We start from the raw sequence: 19,631 nt of genomic DNA on the forward strand, positions 1-19,631 counted from the left end.
CTTCAACAACTAAGCAACAACAACCCCCAATAAGCTATGCGGGGGTGCATATATACAAAATATCACAAAAATATCTCAAAAATGAGTTATTGCACAATAACTGCTCTTACCAACTTTCTAAGATATTTGTTACAATATTAAAGCTACTTAAATAAATATACAACAGTTGTTTGCTGTTTGTCAGAAATTCTTGACTTTTGGGCTTATGGGCCAGCCGAGCTCCTTTGCGGCGATTCTGATTGTCTTTGCCTTTATGCTGCCGCGTCAGGGCACTGCTGTATTCGGACAGCTCATCTGTGATGCTCAAGCTGTGCATAGCCACTGTCCACCTCATCCAACTGTTTTCCTGTTGTTGTGAATAAACTTTTAGACCAAAATTTTAAACTTGATTTAAAGCAAAGTTTTAATCATATTCGTCCACCACTCTTCAGTGGGCATTTGATGTCTCTGCATCTTGATTAAGGTCTCATCTGCCTCTTTATACTTATAATAATTAGGGGGCACTTCAAAAAGGTGCTTAATTTCATGTTCAATGAAGAATAGATTCTCTAATTTATCATAAATCTCTTGCCCTGATGGTGGCCTAGCTCCTTCTGGACTGCTTGCTGTAGCTGTCAACTGATTGGCTGCATAATTGTTGACCCTTTTAGCATACTGCTCATAGGGCAACAGTCTTCCTGCACTGGTCACTAGGCTGGGAAGCCCTCTGCCATGCAATGCTGTGATTTTGGTGGCAAAAGCATTGAACTCTACTTGAATATCTTGGCACTTTCTTTCTAATGTCTGCACATAGTTCCTGAGGGTAAGCACCCTTTTGATTAACAAAATTGTATCAGTCCTATCCCTGATACCCATTGTTGCCAATTGAAGGCCAGTTCTTATATTCAGGACATTGATCATCCTGGTAGCAATATCAAGCATACTTCCCAGAGAGGCTCTGGCCCTTTGATTTTCAGCATGAGCCCTGTTCAGCAGATCCATTTGATCATGAATTGTCTCTATGTATTACCACTGATCTGTGATTGACTGGCCAATCTTAGCCCATAGGACCTTCTTGACCTCAGTTATGACCCTGCTCATGGTCATCTCCTTTTCAAGCTCTTTGATCCTTCTTTCTAGTGCCCTAACTTCCTTGGTCCTTTCTGCCACTTGTTGCTTAGATTTGTCATATTTCTCCTCCAGCTGGGTCAGTTTTCGTTTAGCATCCTTCAGCTCAATCATCTGTGTTTCAAGAGCCTGCAGCTCCTTCATCATATCTTGCATTCTAAGGCCAGGCACTTGTTCTGCCGCAGTTTCTTTTTCTGCGGCCTGAGGTTCAGCAATTGAGGCACTTGCTTCTGCTGTTTGTACCAGGGGAGGACTTATAATTTGAGGAGGTTCCTCAAGATTTATTACTGGCTGAGAGGGCTGAGGTATCTGCTCTCCTTCTTTTTGTTTAAGGGCTGCCTCTAATGCACCCTCTGTTTCTACCAATCGTTTGTGTAAGGTCAACAGAATGGCCACTACATCTTGATCCTTTCTCTGATGAGCAACATCTTCTGTTTGGGGGTGAAGGGTTGCTGGAAGTTTGACCATCTTCCTCAAAGCTGATATATCTTCATCTTTTTTCTTAATTAGCGCCTGCACAGCTTTGGGATCACTTGGGTCATGCCCAAGCTCTATGATGATATCTTCCAAAGACTTAATCCTGTTGTCTTTGGCTTGAGAAGAAGCTTTCTCCAATTCTAGTTGGGCAGTAGTATTATGGAGAGAATTTTGCAGTTTGTGTGCTAGAAGTGTTTTATCTGCAAGAGTAGAGTAGACCATCTCACCCGTTTGCTTATGTAGCTCTATTTGATCCATTGGGTGGATGTCTTTTGCAAACACTTCTAGGTTGGTTCTGATGTAATCTGCAGCTGACTGTGGCTGCAGCATGGTAGGCATGAAATGGCTCATAGTCATCTTCCCCTCTGCAATGTCATATGCTGACATGAGCCTATGTTGATTGGTGGGAGCCGTTTTGAGCAAATGATTGTAAAGCTGGAATCTGACTGGCACATTCCTAGCTTTTATATCCATAAATTGCTTTTTGATTCCAGACTTTGCCCTCCTTTCCTGGCTTGAGGGGTTGACCTCTCCTCAAAGTGGTCTCTCTTGTTCTTGCTGGAAAGAACTGGCTGATGCTTCAGTACTAGGGGGGCCCATACCCATGGATGGTCCAATAGGCATCTCTTCTTCAGAAAAAGGGTTTAGCCTTTGCCTTTTCTCCCCTTGTTGACTTGTTGATGTAGTGAGGGGAGTTTCTTGCTGTCTGTCCCTCTTCCTGGCTCTCTCTTCATTTATTGGGGTTTGGAGCACCGAGGTCTCCACTGCTATTTCCTGCCTTAAAGGCACACTTTCTTGAACCTGTTGCTCTGTGGGTGCAGGGGCCTCAACCATTTCTTCTTGCTGTTCTATTTGTTCTTTCTGTTGTTCTGCTGTTGGGAGTGTCTGCTCCTGCTCTATTTCTTTTCCCTTATCTGTGCTAGCTGCTAGAGTAGTGGTTTGAGCTGCTTGCTGGGGAGCTGTAGAAGATGAGGCAGCTGCTCCAACTTGAGTATGAGGAAGAGAAAAAACCTGTCCACAATATTCCAAGTCAGCTTCCTTCTCAAGTTTCTTTGCTGCTTTTTGTGCTATATCCTCTTTAGAATTTTCCTCTTCTAGGGTTCCCTCTTTCCATTCTAATTGATTGGCATATTTTTCAATATGTGGTAACCTGAGATGATCATAGCTAGCCAATCTATATTTGACCCTTCTAAGACTAATGAAGTGATTGGGGTCATAGGGTGACCAGAGGAAACTGGTTTGCAACTCGAGGCACTTCAGGATCTTATCTGCTTCTTGCCATGCCTCTTCCCTTTTATTATAAATAAATGGGCCTAGCTGGTTTTTGACTTTGAGCTGTGCCTTTTTATTTTTGCTATGGAAATGGATCATGTCTGCATTTCCAAACTATCTGAAATATTCTAAGGCGAAAAGTCTCATAGGGACATATCTTGGTAGCCTGTATGGGGCTAACTCACAACCATATATCCTGATCACTGTATGGTGTTGGTAGAAGTACCAATCCCCAATGCTGTAGGCCTTTGAGAGCTGGAGGATTCTTTGCATCTCATCTGTCAATCTCGGAGGAGGAGAACTCAACAGCAAGGACATGGCTGGATGGATGAAAAGGTCTATGAATTCACAGTAGCTATATGGTGAAAAAGATGTGTTATGAAAGATTGAAGACCAAAATACCACAGACCTTTGGTTCCCCTGGGCATCAAACTTCTTGAGAGTAACAGGGAAGCTGTCGGGCTGATTAAATAGGAACAAGTGATAGATGTAAGAAGTGTATCTAAACACCCTTTCCCTCTCTAAATTCATCAATTGCTCGTGAATTTTGTTGGCAATGAATGTAGCATAATCATAGTGAACCGAAAGAGGCTTTCCAGGGGAGAAGATAGACATCATAACCAGAATGGTTTCATCAACATACTCAGTTGAATTGTAACCCAGGATATAACTGATCATATCCACAAGAATCCTGCCCAACTCATTGAGATATACATGTGAGATAGGAGGAGACCTCACAGTTTGAGAGCCTGATTGAACGAATAGTTGATTAATCTTTATGATTTGGGCACTGGACAGTTTGCCTCCTTGGTCTATCAAGTGCATCATGGATAGAGGAGTCAATGGCTTTGCAGTATGGAAGTGCAGCATTTGATTTATAGCCTCAGGGGTGACATAGAACAAGACTGAGCCTGAGGGACTGAGGACAGCTCTCTGATTTGGATCGTAGTTGGCACTGCATTGATGGATTAAATCTGGGAAGACATTGACTTGAGGAAGTTTGAAAATGGGCAAATAGGAGTCCCAAATCCCTAGAATATCAGTTCCATTGAGATGTCTGGCTTTTAGCTCATTGATTAGATGAATATGGTATCTGCTGTAAGCTGGGATTACCTCTGCCATCTGGTAGTCTCTATCAGCCAGGGGCAGCCATTCTAGCTCTCTGTGTGGGGCATTTAAAGGTGCAATGTTTAGAGCTACTGGTGTCTCCATGTTTTTGGTGCTCTTCAAGCAGAATTTCACTTAGGAGTGTAAGCAAATGCGACCTTGCGCGGCGAATTGAGGTAAAAAGGATCTATAGCGAAAACAGGGCAGTTCTGGTGTAAAAGGGGCACAATTGGTCACTCTTGGAAGAAATTGAGTCACTTGCAGGACGAGGAAGCTTGAGTTTCAGGAGAAAATGGCAGTTCCGGGCGTTTTTTACAGTGAAGAACAAACTGAACCAGGTGCAGGAAGAATTGGTAAATACCTGGTCACGACGCGATGGGTGGAGGCTTATCCAAGCTGAATTCTGGGCGGCCACGACTTTGAAATCAATCTCTGCAAGTTGGCGGCGAGAACGTCGTAAATTTTCATGCGGGAGGCACAATAGCTTTTTGGTAAAAAATGCGAAAAAACGTGATTTTGGGCAAAAATATGGAAAATTTGGCCTTTGGCGCCTTTTGTCGGATGACGTCAGCATGACGTCATAGGTGGGGTCAGGTACGAAATGATGATGTGGTGGCCTGTAAGTGGTCCACGTGGATGGGTGACATGGCAGACAGCTTGGAGCAATGGCGGGTCGGGCGCTGACATGGTGCTGATTCGGCAATGACGTGGAGGTGACATGGGGGTGACGCGAGGGGCAGTAAACAGAGGGTGGTAAGCGGTAATATCGGACCGCTCATAGTACGGGCATGGTTTTGTCAAGAGGCCGCCCGATACAATCAGATTGAGACGCGTGTCCGCAGCCCGATGTCACCAATCTGACAATTTCGGGCAGTAACGTACCGCCATCGAAGGCAGCCCGATATCGCAGGGAGCCGTCGGATGGGAGGGCCGAGATCCGACGGTCGACGGGGCGCAAATCCGATCGGACCATAAGGCGGGGCCCGAGATATATAAAAAATCAATATTTCTGGGAATGCGCACCAGGGCGGAACTTTGGGAATAGGCGGATTTTTGGGTTTTTATATTGTTTTGCAGACAAAACGGGTTTTTTCTATTTGTTGGAATAAACGCGCTATTAGGGCTGTTAAACCAAGCAAATCTTGATTTAATCCCGAGATGTGTTTTTAGCGCTCATCTGCCTTAACGCGCTCAATTTCCTTTGCGCCCCGACCTTTTGAAGCTATAAGGCTATATTGCCTAGGGAAGGGGGAATATATATTTTTGGGGTTTTTTATATACAATAGTGATATAATAATAGGGAAAAGGGGAACATAGGGAATTAAGTAATAATATGGTTAGTAGTTAATATGGGAAGGAGATATAGATGAGAGGTAGTAGACACTAAGTTTTTAGGGAACAAACTTAGTTTTGAGAGTAGATCAAAATGAAAAAGATTTTTACACAAGAAATGTGGTTCTGTTATATAACAAAAGTGATATTGGGATGTTAGTAAGGAGTTTGATAGGGAATGTTTGGGAGGTTAGACATGCTTCACTTTGATACCACCAAAATTCTGAATAAGAGAATCTGCTCTGGCCACCATGGGTTTCCTTTGCCTAGGCCAGCAATATGAGAGAAAACATACTTTTGCAACCCCACTACCTACCCATCTTATTGCCTAACATTTTTTATTACTTCAGGGAGTGTGCACTTAAACTAGCAAGCCCTCATTTTCTTTTTTCTTTTCTTCCCTTTTTGCATTTTCTTTTGATTTCCTATCTAGAACTATCCTTATTACTTCCAAGGCCCCAGATTAAGCAGTTGGGAACCTTTATTCTCTACCTAACTACTAATCTGCCAAGTTTGAACAGTTTGGACAGATTTCTTTCTCTAATCTATAACAAAAATTGAAATATGGCATGACCCAGCTTAGACTGTTGGATCACCCATTCAGAAGTAGGTCAGCATCAAACTATAGATAGGTGTTTTCCACAAAAATATGAGATCTTTGCATCACCAAAGTAGAGCATATTTGGAACTTTCCTGCCAATCATGAAAGATGAACCTATTGGCATAGGTAGCTAACAATGGCTCCACTTGGGGATGGTTTTTCCACTTGAAAGACCAAGAACAACAGGTCAGAATGCCTTGGCTCTTGACTTATTATCACAACTTGAAGGTTTGCTTCTTGAATTTCAAAACTGGGATCTTCCACCATTTGGGAACTTCTGAAGTAAAAAGCCTTTTCCTGCTTATTTACAAAACTTGTGAAGCTGAACTATCTATATGCTAAAAAATCTATAAACAACTGATAATGTACAGGGCAAAGTCATGTTATATACATGGGAAGTAGTCAAAATAATGCTTTAACATCCGGCCATTCACAGGGCCCTCTTCTACTTCAGTATCATCCAAATTCTTCAAGAAATAAGTGTTATTTCCTTGTACTGCTTGAATTACAAAGGGTCCCCTCCAAAGGGAGTCAAATTTGCCATGCTTTCCCTTGTCTTCTCTTCTTGAATCCCATTTAAGCACTTTATCACCAATGAAAAAATCTTCAGCCTTTGTTCTTCTATCAAAGGCTTTCTTTAGCTTCTCTTGTAGGATTTGAACTCTGCTGTACACTTGATCTCTGGTTTGCTGTAAACAAATTATCTGGTTGATTCTTCTTTGCATGTCATTTGGTTCAGCTTGATTTTCTTGAAGCAGCTTCATGACAGGAACCCCTAATGATGAAGGGAACTTGGCTTCCATTCCATAAACTAGCTCATACGGGCTGACCCCAATAGATCTTTTAGTTGTTAGCCTATCTGCCCACAAGGCATTTATAAGCTTCTTATGCCAATTTTTCTTATTCTCTTCCAATATCTTCTTAATGATGTTGATAAGACTTTTATTAGATGATTCAGCTAAACCATTGCCTTGAGGGTAGTATGCAGTGGAATGACCCAAAGTGATATGGAATTTGTGACAAAAGTTCACCATCTTCTTGGATCTGAAAGCAGCAGCATTGTCTGTGATAATCTTGTCAGGACAACCAAATCTGGAAAGAATATTAGTTTCAAGGAACTGAATGATAGTAGAATCATTTGCTTGTCTACATGGAACAACCTCAATCCATTTAGCGAAATAATCTGTGGCTATTAGGATCCATTTATGTTGGCCTGAAGATGAAGGATGAATCTCCCCAATGAAATCCAAGCCCCATTGCTGAAAGGGACTTTCTGTTGCAATAGGCTTTAAGGGAAGTGGTAGTAACTTTCTTTTTCCCTCAAACATTTGACACTTGTGACATGAAGTGGTAAAATTTTTAACATCAGAGAACAGAGTGGGCCAATAGTAACCTGCCCTTAATATCTTATCCACAGTGGACTTCCAATACAGATGTCCACCACAATCACCTGCATGAAATTCTTTCATAACATTGTTAGTCTCATCCATATTCAAACAATTCAGCAATATACCTTCATGATTTTTCCATAGTAAATTACCATCTATAACACAAAATCTTGAAGCTTTCATTTTTAAAAATCTACATTTGGTTCTGGACAATCCTGGGGGAGCACACAGGTTTTGCAATACATAACAGATATCAGAATACCAAAGGGATTGTTCAAAGGCTACATTGATCTTTGGAGTCGCCAGCTCCGGTTCATTGTCCAGTTGGTTAATATCCAAGGCTTGGAAGTTTGCTTCAGACATCAGTTTAGCCAAACCTTGCCCTTTTATCAGTTTTGTAGGTCTTATTTCAATGTCAAATTCTAAAATGTTAGCAATCCATTTTCCTCTTCTGCCCTCTAAGCTTTCTTGAGTCAATATGTCTTTCACAATGGCACTTGGTACATAAGCAATAACATGAGAGTATAGGATGTAAATCCTAAAGTCTATGATGGCCTTGACCAAAGCATAAGCTTGCTTTTCCATGATCTGATATTTCAGAGGTGCATCTCTAAGGGCTCTACTAAAGAAAGCAATAGGTTTTTCATTCCCTCAATCATCTTTCTGCAATAAGACAACAGCAATGGTATGATGGGAGGCAAAAGAGAAAATGATAAATTCTCTGTCAAATTGAGGATTTGTTAAGACTGGGGTTTGGGTAAGGGCCAATTTAATACCTTCAAAAGCTTGATTTGCTTCTACTGTCCACTTCACCTTAGAATCCTTTTTTAGCATGTTGTTTAGTAATCTGATCAATTCTGCTAAGTTTGGGATAAATCTCCTTAAAAAGTTGATCTTTCCCAAGAAGGCTTGTAATTCTTTAATATTTCTTGGATGGGGCATTTGCAAGATGGCCTGTATTCTGTCTGGATCAATTCTAATGCCATCCTTTGAAATGATATGACCCAATAGCTTACCCTCTTCCAAACCAAATAGAGACTTCTTGGGATTTAAGGAAATTCCATATTTCCTACATGTTATGAATATTTGTCTCAAGTGTTTCAGATGTTCTTGGTCAGACTTTGAAAAAGGTGTGAGGTCATCTAAGTAAATAACAAGGAAATCATGAATCTCTTTAGCAAAAGCAATATCCATTGCTCTCTGAAATGTAGCTCCTGCATTTTTCAACCCAAAAGGCATTTTTACATACTTGAAAGTTCCCCATGGGGTTGTGAATGTTGTTTTATCCTGATCATCAGGGTGGACTAGGATCTGATTAAAGCCTGAAAATCCATCAAGTAATGAGATTCTTGAAGCCCCCACCACACTTTGGAGAATGTGATCCATTTTGGGTAAGGGATAATTGTCTTTGAGGGACACTTGATTCAAATTCCTTAGATCAACACAAAGCCTAATCTCACCAGTTTTCTTTCTTGTGGGGACCAAATTTGAAATCCAGTCTGAAAACCTGATTGGTGCTATGATACCGGTTTTAAACATTTTTTGTACCTCTTTCTCAATTGAAGGGAGAAGCATAGGATTGATTCTCCTTAATTTTTGCTTGAATGGCTTTTGATTAGGCTTGAGAGGGATGGTGTGTTGAATGACAGAGGTGTCATAGGATTTCAAATCCTCATAACTCCATGCAAACACATCTTGGAACTCTTTAAAGAGATCAACGTATTTGGGCTTCTGGTCGGGAGGTAAAGATGTAGACAATTTTATTATCTTGGGTTTTTCAGTAGTTCCAATGTTGCATTCTTCAATGGCAGCATTAAGGGGTTGCATTTTTGGTTTCCTAGGAACATCATTTGAGTCAAAAATGTCCTCCAAAGGAGTCAGGCCTGTTGGTAGAAAATTGTCTTTTAGTTGTATGACTTCAGCCTCTGCACCAGCTATTTCATCAAAATGTAATTGTTTGAGTTCTTGTATATTTTCCTTGTCAAAGGTTGTCGGACGAAGTATTTGATTTGCTGTTTTGGCGGATATAGTTGTTTGGTCCTGTTCACTTAGTGGTTGTGTGTCTTTCACAGAATCAACATCAATGTTTAAACCTGAAAATTCATGCTGCAAGGTCAAGAAACTATTTATCTGTGTGTCATCCTCAAATACTTGCCAATCTTTGACATTGTTTGGGATAGAAGGTCTGTGTTTTATCTCAGCTGTAAAACAATGGTTGGGTTCAAAAGGCAATTTGCACGTACTGGCAAATGTAGCTAAACTATGTGCATGAAGGTTGTGGGTTCTAGATATTTTGGTCATTTGAAATTCAGTGAAGGCATTGAGTATTTCAATAGCAGCAGACCTGTATGATCTTAGTCTTTTGTCATTGGTGACAAAATTGCCTTTCACTTGTTGAATAATGAGGTCTGAATCTCCCAGGATTGAAACTTTTGTGGCCTGTAAGGATTTTACCAGTTTGAGGCCTAGCAAAAGAGCTTCATACTCTGCCACATTATTAGTACATCTGAAATTAAGCCTATAAGCTCGACCTTCTGCATGATTGCTTTGTTTGTTATGAATCCATACTCCAGCTCCTGCCCCTAATTTGTTGACTGATCCATCAAACTCAAGAAACCAAAGGATTTCTTGATTTAGGGGAGGTTTAACAGCCTCTCTATGACTTGGAATTAAAAGATGGAGCTCTTGTTTTTCATCTGGTTTGTCTTCTAGAACGGTTTCATCAATTGATTGCTTAACCTCGATTTCTTGGGAATTTGATTGCTCATTCATATGCAGATCTTGTTCAAGTATGATAGATTTGTCATCACGTATTGGACTTATATCATCATTGAACAGAATGAAGGAATCCATGTCAGAATGGACTGCATAAATAGGGAAATTTTGAGGTTTTTCTTCACTGCTCACCATGTATTTCATGAGTGATTCTCTGTATAGCCTCTTTGGTTGCCCAAAGACAGAGATGGTGGCATATGACATGTCCAATTGTAGGGAACCTTGGAGTTTAGCTCCCCATGATCTTGATAACAACATTCCATATTTAGGTGGGATATCAGCAACCACAACATCCATTAAAATTGTTTTATTTGGGTACTGGACAAGGGAAACACATAGATCTTTTATCAAGCCTAAACACTTAACTTGGCTGGAGTCAAATGAAAATAGGTCCTTATATGGTCTTGTGATGTCTAGATTCAATCTCTCCATCACTGACTTAGGCATAAGGTTATGAGAGGCGCCTGAATCAAACATTGCATTGTGTAATATCTTATCATGAATATGTAAGCTGACATAAAAAGGTAAGATTCCAGTACTTCCTGTCTTTCCATCAACTTCTGGACCGAAAAGCAATTCTGGGGTATCATCCAACACATTGACATCATCCTTATTGTGGGTCAGTTGAAGGGACTTCTTGATTTGTTGTTTGTAAATGTTATGTTTAGCTAGCTCTGAAAGAGGAATGGCTATCTTTAATTTACCAATTTCAGCTTCTAAGTCAAAAGGTTTTTCAGATTGGATCTTGGTGTTCTGGTTAACAACTTTTTCTTTGTCAATTGACTTTTTAGAGGTTTCCTCTTGACTTTCTATCTGATCTTGAGGTTTATCTTTTTTGCTCAACTTTTGAGAAGTGTTACTTGGATTGTGCTGTAAAGGCGGTGTGGCCAATGGCTGTTGATTTGAGGGATATGCTTCGGTTACCTCTTCAACTGTTACTTCATTTGTGATTGAATCAATTTTGTCAATTGGCTCTGTGATAATAACCTTCTTGGGCTGCTGGCTATCTTTTGTTTTCTCAGGCTGTGTCACGTTTATAGTTCTGCTTCTCAATTTGTATTGTTTATGAACTTCAAAAACAGCTGTGTCATAGCCTTGTTTGAAGTCAAATGATTCACCTGATTTAGTTTGGAACTGATTAATGTCATCATCCTTGTGATCTTCTTGACTCAGAAAAACTTGCTGTTCATTGTTCAGACCCATCAAATTAATGTGGGTATCATCTATCTGCTCACTAGAAGTGGATGCTTCAGCATAGTTTTCTTGGAAAGGAGGTCTAATATCTGGTTCAGGGCTGGCCTTGCCAGCATTGGGATTTTGATTTCTTCTAAAATTGGGATTCCTGATAGGATTATTCTGTGGTGCCTCCCATGATGATTTCCTCTCAACTGATTCTACTCTGTCACCTAATCTGTGCATACCAGTGATTATTGCATCTAATTTCTGATCCCAGCCTGAAGGCTCTTCTTTGAAGGTAGTCTTTCTTTCAGTTCTGGTCCTATTTCTCTTAGCTATCAGGTTGGCTTCTACACTAACTGCTATATCTTGCATCTCAGCTAAAGTTCGGGGAGCTCTTTCTCTCAATTGGTATGCCATATCTGAATCAAACCCATCAGGAAAGGTGTATAGGGCCAGATCAGGTGGGGGTCTCAGATTTTGGGGAATAGCATTGTACACATTGTTGAATCGAGCACAATAGTCCAAGAGAGTTTCTTGGGGACCTCTTTTGATAGCATTGTATTCAGATAAAATATGGAGTGGATCCTTTTTCTTCTCCCATCTGTTGATAAAGGTTTGATATAGGGCTTCGGGGTCACCTATGGAGTTTGCTGGGAGTGACCTGAATCATGATCTTACATCTCCGGTTAGACTTTGCACAAAAATTTTCATTCTAACCCCATCATCATCTATCTCATAATTTTCAAAATAATCCTGCATTTTCTTAGTATGTTGAAGGGCTGAATAAGAGCCAGTACCATCAAAATATGATATCTTGGTTTGATAATCTTGAGGCATAGGCCCTGGATTGGCAGGTAACTGCAATGGAGCATATCTATTAGCCATGTTTGGTGGGACAATAGGGATAACAGGAACGAATGGGACAAGTGGAGGAAAGGGGATGAGAGGGGTATGTGCAGTTAATGGAGGGGTTGAAAAAACACCTTGTGAAGTGGATGAAGAACTAGGAGAGTGTGGAACGGTAGTATGAGGATGTAAAGAAACCTTAGCAGGGGTTGGAATATTAGTTTGAAATCCTGCCTCAGAACTTGAATCTGATAAAGTCTCTTCTGCTTCTTGTTTCTTAAGGATTCTTGGAATCAGGTTTGGATTTTGGAACTCAGGTGATGGATTTGGATCTGGATTAGATCTTGTATAACGAGTTTTCTTCTTAGGAGCCAGCTTCTATGATTTTCTTTGGGAGAATTTTCTAAGAAATATTAATCTTTGAAAAGGACTGATCAAGTATAGAACAACTGTATGGAACTTAAGACTGAATAAAGATTGACTGAGGCAGCTTTTATATACTCCTGCAAATGCAAAGCAGAGGCAGTTTCTAAGGTTGTCTGGCTGTCACTCAGGCTTTATCTATAGTATTAAGAATCAGACAGGGGTTTATGAATTGGGTTCGGTCCTCAGCGGAGTCGCCATTTATGTTAACACCCAAGTTGTTCCCTTTGACTCCTGAGGGAATACGGCCGGGGTAACCACTAACCAGGCTTTGGATTACAGGTTTTAGCCTACCTGTAATCAGAGAGGGCTCTCTCTTTTTAGATTTAACTTTGTTTTTTGAAGATTTTAGGCTAGTTATGAGGTGAGAGTTTTGTTTGAATTTTGGTCGTCAGCTATTGTTCAAAGAAGGGCATGCAAGTATTAAAGAGAGTTCAGTCCATTGGGCATGTGGAGTCCAGAAAAGGAGTAGCATTTGATATCTGTGATAAAGAGAGGTTCACTGCAAGGCTAGATGTGTATTCATGATACAAACTTTGATTTTTAGAAAAGAAACAGTATAAATTACACCAGTAAAGGCAGTTAAGAGTTCTTTCACAGTGCAACAGGGAATAAGGGACAAATCCTAATCAGCAGCAAGAGAGAATTACTGAATAAAGACTTATCATGTGATTAGAGCAAATAGGAGCATTTAAGAATTCCATAGTTGCAGCTAACCCTGGAGAAAACATATTTAGTAGTAAAGATTGAGTTTAGGGTGTTTAATGGACAAATCCTGAACTATTCTTTTTCTTTTCTACCAAGATTAATCACCATACATCACAGATAGATTATGCAAGAAATGAAACACAAATACAGTTAGAAAACACTTATTGTATCACGCCATAACACGAGAATCCTGCAGCAGTCAATAGTTTCATCACAGCACGTCCAAGCCAAACCGATTTTTTGGAAACCAACAGCTCCTTTGCATTATATCTCTCAGAGGATATACAACCGAGTTCTCTTGAACAACTAAGCAACAACAACCCCCAATAAGCTATGCGGGGGTGCATATATACAAAATATCACAAAAATATCTCAAAAATGAGTTATTGCACAATAACTGCTCTTACCAACTTTCTAAGATATTTGTTACAATATTAAAGCTACTTAAATAAATATACAACAGCTGTTTGCTGTTTGTCAGAAATTCTTGACTTTTGGGCTTATGGGCCAGCCGAGCTCCTTTGCGGCGATTCCGATTGTCTTTGCCTTTATGCTGCCGCGTCAGGGCACTGCTGTATTCGGACAGCTCATCTGTGATGTTCAAGCTGTGCATAGCCACTGTCCACCCCATCCAACTATTTTCCTGTTGCTGTGAATAAACTTTTAGACCAAAATTTTAAACTTGATTTAAAGCAAAGTTTTAATCATATTCGTCCACCACTCTTCAGTGGGCATTTGATGTCTCTGCATCTTGATTAAGGTCTCATCTGCCTCTGTATACTTATAATAATTAGGGGGCACTTCAAAAATGTGCTTAATTTCATGTTCAATGAAGAATAGATTCTCTAATTTATCATAAATCTCTTGCCCTGATGGTGGCCCAGCTCCTTTTGGACTGCTTGCTGTAGCTGTCAACTGATTGGCTGCATAATTGTTGACCCTTTTAGCATACTGCTCATGGGGCAACAGTCTTCCTGCAATGGTCACTAGGCTGGGAAGCCCTCTGCCATGCAATGCTGTGATTTTGGTGGCAAAAGCATTGACCTCTACTTGAATATCTTGGCACTTTCTTTCTAATGTCTGCACATAGTTCCTGAGGGTAAGCACCCTTTTGATTAACAAAATTGTATCAGTCCTATCCCTGATACCCATTATTGCCAATTGAAGGCCAGTTCTATTATTCAGGACATTGATCATCCTGGTAGCAATATCAGGCATACTTCCCAGAGAGGCTCTGGCCCTTTGATTTTCAGCATGAGCCCTGTTCAGCAGATCCATTTGATCATGAATTGTCTCTATGTATTGCCACTGATCTGTGATTGACTGGCCAATCTTAGCCCATAGGACCTTCTTGACCTCAGTTATGACCCTGCTCATGGTCAGCTCCTTTTCAAGCTCTTTGATCCTTCTTTCTAGTGCCCTAACTTCCCTGGTCCTTTCTGCCACTTGCTGCTTAGATTTGTCATATTTCTCCTCCAGCTGGGTCAGTTTTCCTTTAGCATCCTTCAGCTCAATCATCTGTGTTTCAAGAGCCTGCAGCTCCTTCATCATATCTTGCATGCTAAGGCCAGGCACTTGTTCTGCTGCAGTTTCTTTTTCTGCGGCCTGAGGTTCAGCAATTGAGGCACTTGCTTCTGCTGTTTGTACCAGGGGAGGACTTATAATTTGAGGAGGCTCCTCAAGATTTATTACTGGCTGAGAGGGCTGAGGTATCTGCTCTCCTTCTTTTTGTTTCAGGGCTGCCTCTAATGCACCCTCTGTTTCTACCAATCGTTTGTGTAAGGTCAACAGCATGGCCACTACATCTTGATCCTTTCTCTGCTGAGCAACATCTTTTGTTTGGGGGTGAAGGGTTGCTGGAAGTTTGACCATCTTCCTCAAAGCTGATATATCTTCATCTTTTTTCTTCATTAGCGCCTGCACAGCTTTGGGATCACTTGGGTCATGCCCAAGCTCTATGATGATATCTTCCAAAGACTTAATCCTGTTGTCTTTGGCTTGAGAAGAAGCTTTCTCCAATTCTAGTTGGGCAGTAGTATTATGGAGAGAATTTTGCAGTTTGTGTGCTAGAAGTGTTTTATCTGCAAGAGTAGAGTAGACCATCTCACCCGTTTGCTTATGTAGCTCTATTTGATCCATTGGGTGGATGTCTTTTGCAAACACTTCTAGGTTGGTTCTGATGTAATCTGCAGCTGACTGTGGCTGCAACATGGTAGGCATGAAATGGCTCATAGTCATCTTCCCCTCTGCAATGTCATATGCTGACATGAGCCTCTGTTGATTGGTGGGAGCCATTTTGAGCAAATGATTGTAAAGCTAGAATCTGACTGGCACATTCCTAGCTTTTATATCCATAAATTTCTTTTTGATTCCAGACTCTGCCCTCCTTTCCTGGCTTGAGGGGCTGACCTCTCCTCCAAGTGGTCTCTCTTGTTCCTTCTGGAAAGAACTGGCTGATGCTTCAGTACTAGGGGGGCCCATACCCATGGATGGTCCAATAGGAATCTCTTCTTCAGAAAAAGGGTTTAGCCTTTTCCTTTTCTCCCCTTGTTGACTTGTTGATGTAGTGAGGGGAGTTTCTTGCTGTCTATCCCTCTTCCTGGCTCTCTCTTCATTTATCGGGGTTTGGAGCACCGAGGTCTCCACTGCTATTTCCTGCCTTAAAGGCACACTTTCTTGAACCTGTTGCTCTGTGGGTGCAGGGGCCTCAGCCATTTCTTCTTGCTGTTCTATTTGTTCTTTCTGCTGTTCTGCTGTTGGGAGTGTCTGCTCCTGCTCTATTTCTTTCCCCTTATCTGTGCTAGCTGCTAGAGTAGTGGTTTGAGCTGCTTGCTGGGGAGCTGTAGAAGATGAGGCAGCTGCTCCAACTTGAGTATGAGGAAGAGAAAAAACCTGTCCACAATATTCCAAGTCAGCTTCCTTCTCAAGTTTCTTTGCTGCTTTTTGTGCTATTTCCTCTTTAGAATTTGCCTCTTCTAGGGTGCCCTCTTTCCATTCTAATTGATTGGCATATTTTTCAATATGTGGTAACCTGAGATGATCATAGCTAGCCAATCTATATTTGACCCTTCTAAGACTAATGAAGTGATTGGGGTCATAGGGTGACCAGAGGAAACTGGTTTGCAACTCGAGGCACTTCAGGATCTTATCTGCTTCTTGCCATGCCTCTTCCCTTTTATTATAAATAAATGGGCCTAGCTGGTTTTTGACTTTGAGCTGTGCCTTTTTATTTTTGCTGTGGAAATGGATCATGTCTGCATTTCCAAACTGTCTGAAATATTCTAAGGCAAAAAGTCTCATAGGGACATATCTTGGTAGCCTGTATGGGGCTAACTCACAACCATATATCTTGATCACTGTATGGTGTTGGTAGAAGTACCAATCCCCAATGCTGTAGGCCTTTGAGAGTTGGAGGATTCTTTGCATCTCATCGGTCAATCTCGGAGGAGGAGAACTCAACAGCAAGGACATGGCTGGATGGATGAAAAGGTCTATGAATTCACAGTAGCTATATGGTGAAAAAGATGTGTTATGAAAGATTGAAGACCAAAATACCATAGACCTTTGGTTCCCCTGGGAATCAAACTTCTTGAGAGTAACAGGGAAGCTGTCGGGCTGATTAAATAGGAACAAGTGATAGATGTAAGAAGTGTATCTAAACACCCTTTCCCTCTCTAAATTCATCAATTGCTCGTGAATTTTGTTGGCAATGAATGTAGCATAATCATAGTGAACCGAAAGAGGCTTTCCAGGGGAGAAGATAGACATCATAACCAGAATGGTTTCATCAACATACTCAGTTGAATTGTAACCCAAGATATAACTGATCATATCCACAAGAATCCTGCCCAACTCATTGAGATATACATGTGAGATAGGAGGAGACCTCACAGTTTGAGAGCCTGATTGAATGAATAGTTGATTAATCTTTATGATTTGGGCACTGGACAGTTTGCCTCCTTGGTCTATCAAGTGCATCATGGATAGAGGAGTCAATGGCTTTGCAGTATGGAAGTGCAACATTTGATTTATAGCCTCAGGGGTGACATAGAACAAGACTGAGCCTGAGGGACTGAGGACAGCCCTCTGATTTGGATCGTAGTTAGCACTGCATTGATGGATTAAATCTGGGAAGACATTGACTTGAGGAAGTTTGAAAATGGGCAAATAGGAGTCCCAAATCCCTAGAATATCAGTTCCATTGAGATGTCTGGCTTTTAGCTCATTGATTAGATGAATATGGTATCTGCTGTAAGCTGGGATTACCTCTGCCATCTGGTAGTCTCTATCAGCCAGGGGCAACCATTCTAGCTCTGTGTCTGGGGCATTTAAAGGTGCAATGTTTAGAGCTACTGGTGTCTCCATGTTTTTGGTGCTCTTCAAGCAGAATTTCACTTAGGAGTGTAAGCAGATGCGACCTTGCGCGGCGAATTGAGGTAAAAAGGATCTATAGCGAAAACAGGGCAGTTCTGGTGTAAAAGGGGCACAATTGGTCACTCTTGGAAGAAATTGAGTCACTTGCAGGACGAGGAAGCTTGAGTTTCAGGAGAAAATGGCAGTTCCGGGCGTTTTTTACAGTGAAGAACAAACTGAACCAGGTGCAGGAAGAATTGGTAAATACCTGGTCACGACGCGATGGGTGGAGGCTTATCCAAGCTGAATTCTAGGCGGCCACGGCTTTGAAATCAATCTCTACAAGTTGGCGGCGAGAACGTCGTAAATTTTCATGCGGGAGGCACAGTAGCTTTTTGGTAAAAAATGTGAAAAAACGTGATTTTGGGCAAAAATATGGAAAATTTGGCCTTTGGCGCCTTTTGTCGGATGACGTCATAGGTGGGGTCAGGTATGGAATGATGACGTGGCAACTTGTAAGTGGTCCACGTGGATGGGTGACATGGCAGACAGCTCGGAGCAATGGCGGGTCGGGCGCTGACATGGTGCTGATTCGGCAATGACGTGGAGGTGACATGGGGGTGACGCGAGGGGCGGTAAACAGAGGGTGGTAAGCGGTAATATCGGACCGCTCATAGTACGGGCATGGTTTTGTCAGGAGGCCGCCCGATACAATCAGATTGAGACGCGTGTCCGCAGCCCGACGTCACCAATCTGACAATTTCGGGCGGTAACGTACCGCCATCGGAGGCAGCCCGATATCGCAGGGAGCCGTCGGATGGGAGGGCCCAGATCCGACGGTCGACGGGGCGCAGATCTGATCGGACCATAAGGCGGGGCCCGAGATATATAAAAAATCAATATTTCTGGGAATGCGCACCAGGGCGGAACTTTGGGAATAGGCGGATTTTTGGGTTTTTATATTGTTTTGCAGGCAAAACGGGTTTTTTCTATTTGTTGGAATAAAACGCGCTATTAGGGCTGTTAAACCAAGCAAATCTTGATTTAATCCCGAGATGTGTTTTTAGCGCTCATCTGCCTTAACGTGCTCAATTTCCTTTGCGCCCCGACCTTTTGAAGCTATAAGGCTATATTGCCTAGGGAAGGGGGAATATATATTTTTGGGGTTTTTTATATACAATAGTGATACAATAATAGGGAAAAAGGGGGACATAGGGAATTAAGTAATAATATGGTTAGTAGTTAATATGGGAAGGAGATATAGATGAGAGATAGTAGACACTAAGTTTTTAGGGAACAAACTTAGTTTTGAGAGTAGATCAAAATGAAAAAGATTTTTACACAAGAAATGCAGTTCTGTTATATAACAAAAGTGATATTGGGATGTTAGTAAGGAGTTTGATAGGGAATGTTTGGGAGGTTAGACATGCTTCACTTTGATACCACCAAAATGCTGAATAAGAGAATCTGCTCTGGCCACCATGGGTTTCCTTTGCCTAGGCCAGCAATATGAGAGAAAACATACTTCTGCAACCCCACTACCTACCCATCTTATTGCCTAGCATTTTTTATTACTTCAGGGAGGGTGCACTTAAACTAGCAAACCCTCAATTTCTTTTTTCTTTTCTTCCCTTTTTGCATTTTCTTTTGATTTCCTATCTAGAACTATCCTTATTACTTCCAAGTCCCCAGATTAAGCAGTTGGGAACCTTTATTCTCTACCTAACTACTAATCTGCCCAGATTGAACAGTTTGGACAGATTTCTTTCTCTAATCTATAACAAAAATTGAAATATGGCATGACCCAGCTTAGACTGTTGGATCACCCATTCAGAAGTAGGATAGCATCAAACTATAGATAGGTGTTTTCCACAAAAATATGAGATCTTTGCATCACCAAAGTAGAGCATATTTGGAACTTTCCTGCCAATCATGAAAGATGAAACCTATTGGCATAGGTAGCTAACATGTCCGAGGGTAATATCTTGGGACATATTATTGCTAAGAGTGGGATTAAGGTAGACCCAGACAGGTTTAGGACAATCACGCAAATTCGCTTCCCA

This window comes from Pinus tabuliformis, chromosome 5_1 (genome assembly GCF_031772625.1).
Source record: "Pinus tabuliformis cultivar Carrire ecotype Pingquan chromosome 5_1, CPIR1, whole genome shotgun sequence".
NCBI classification, from domain to species: Eukaryota; Viridiplantae; Streptophyta; class Pinopsida; order Pinales; family Pinaceae; genus Pinus; species Pinus tabuliformis.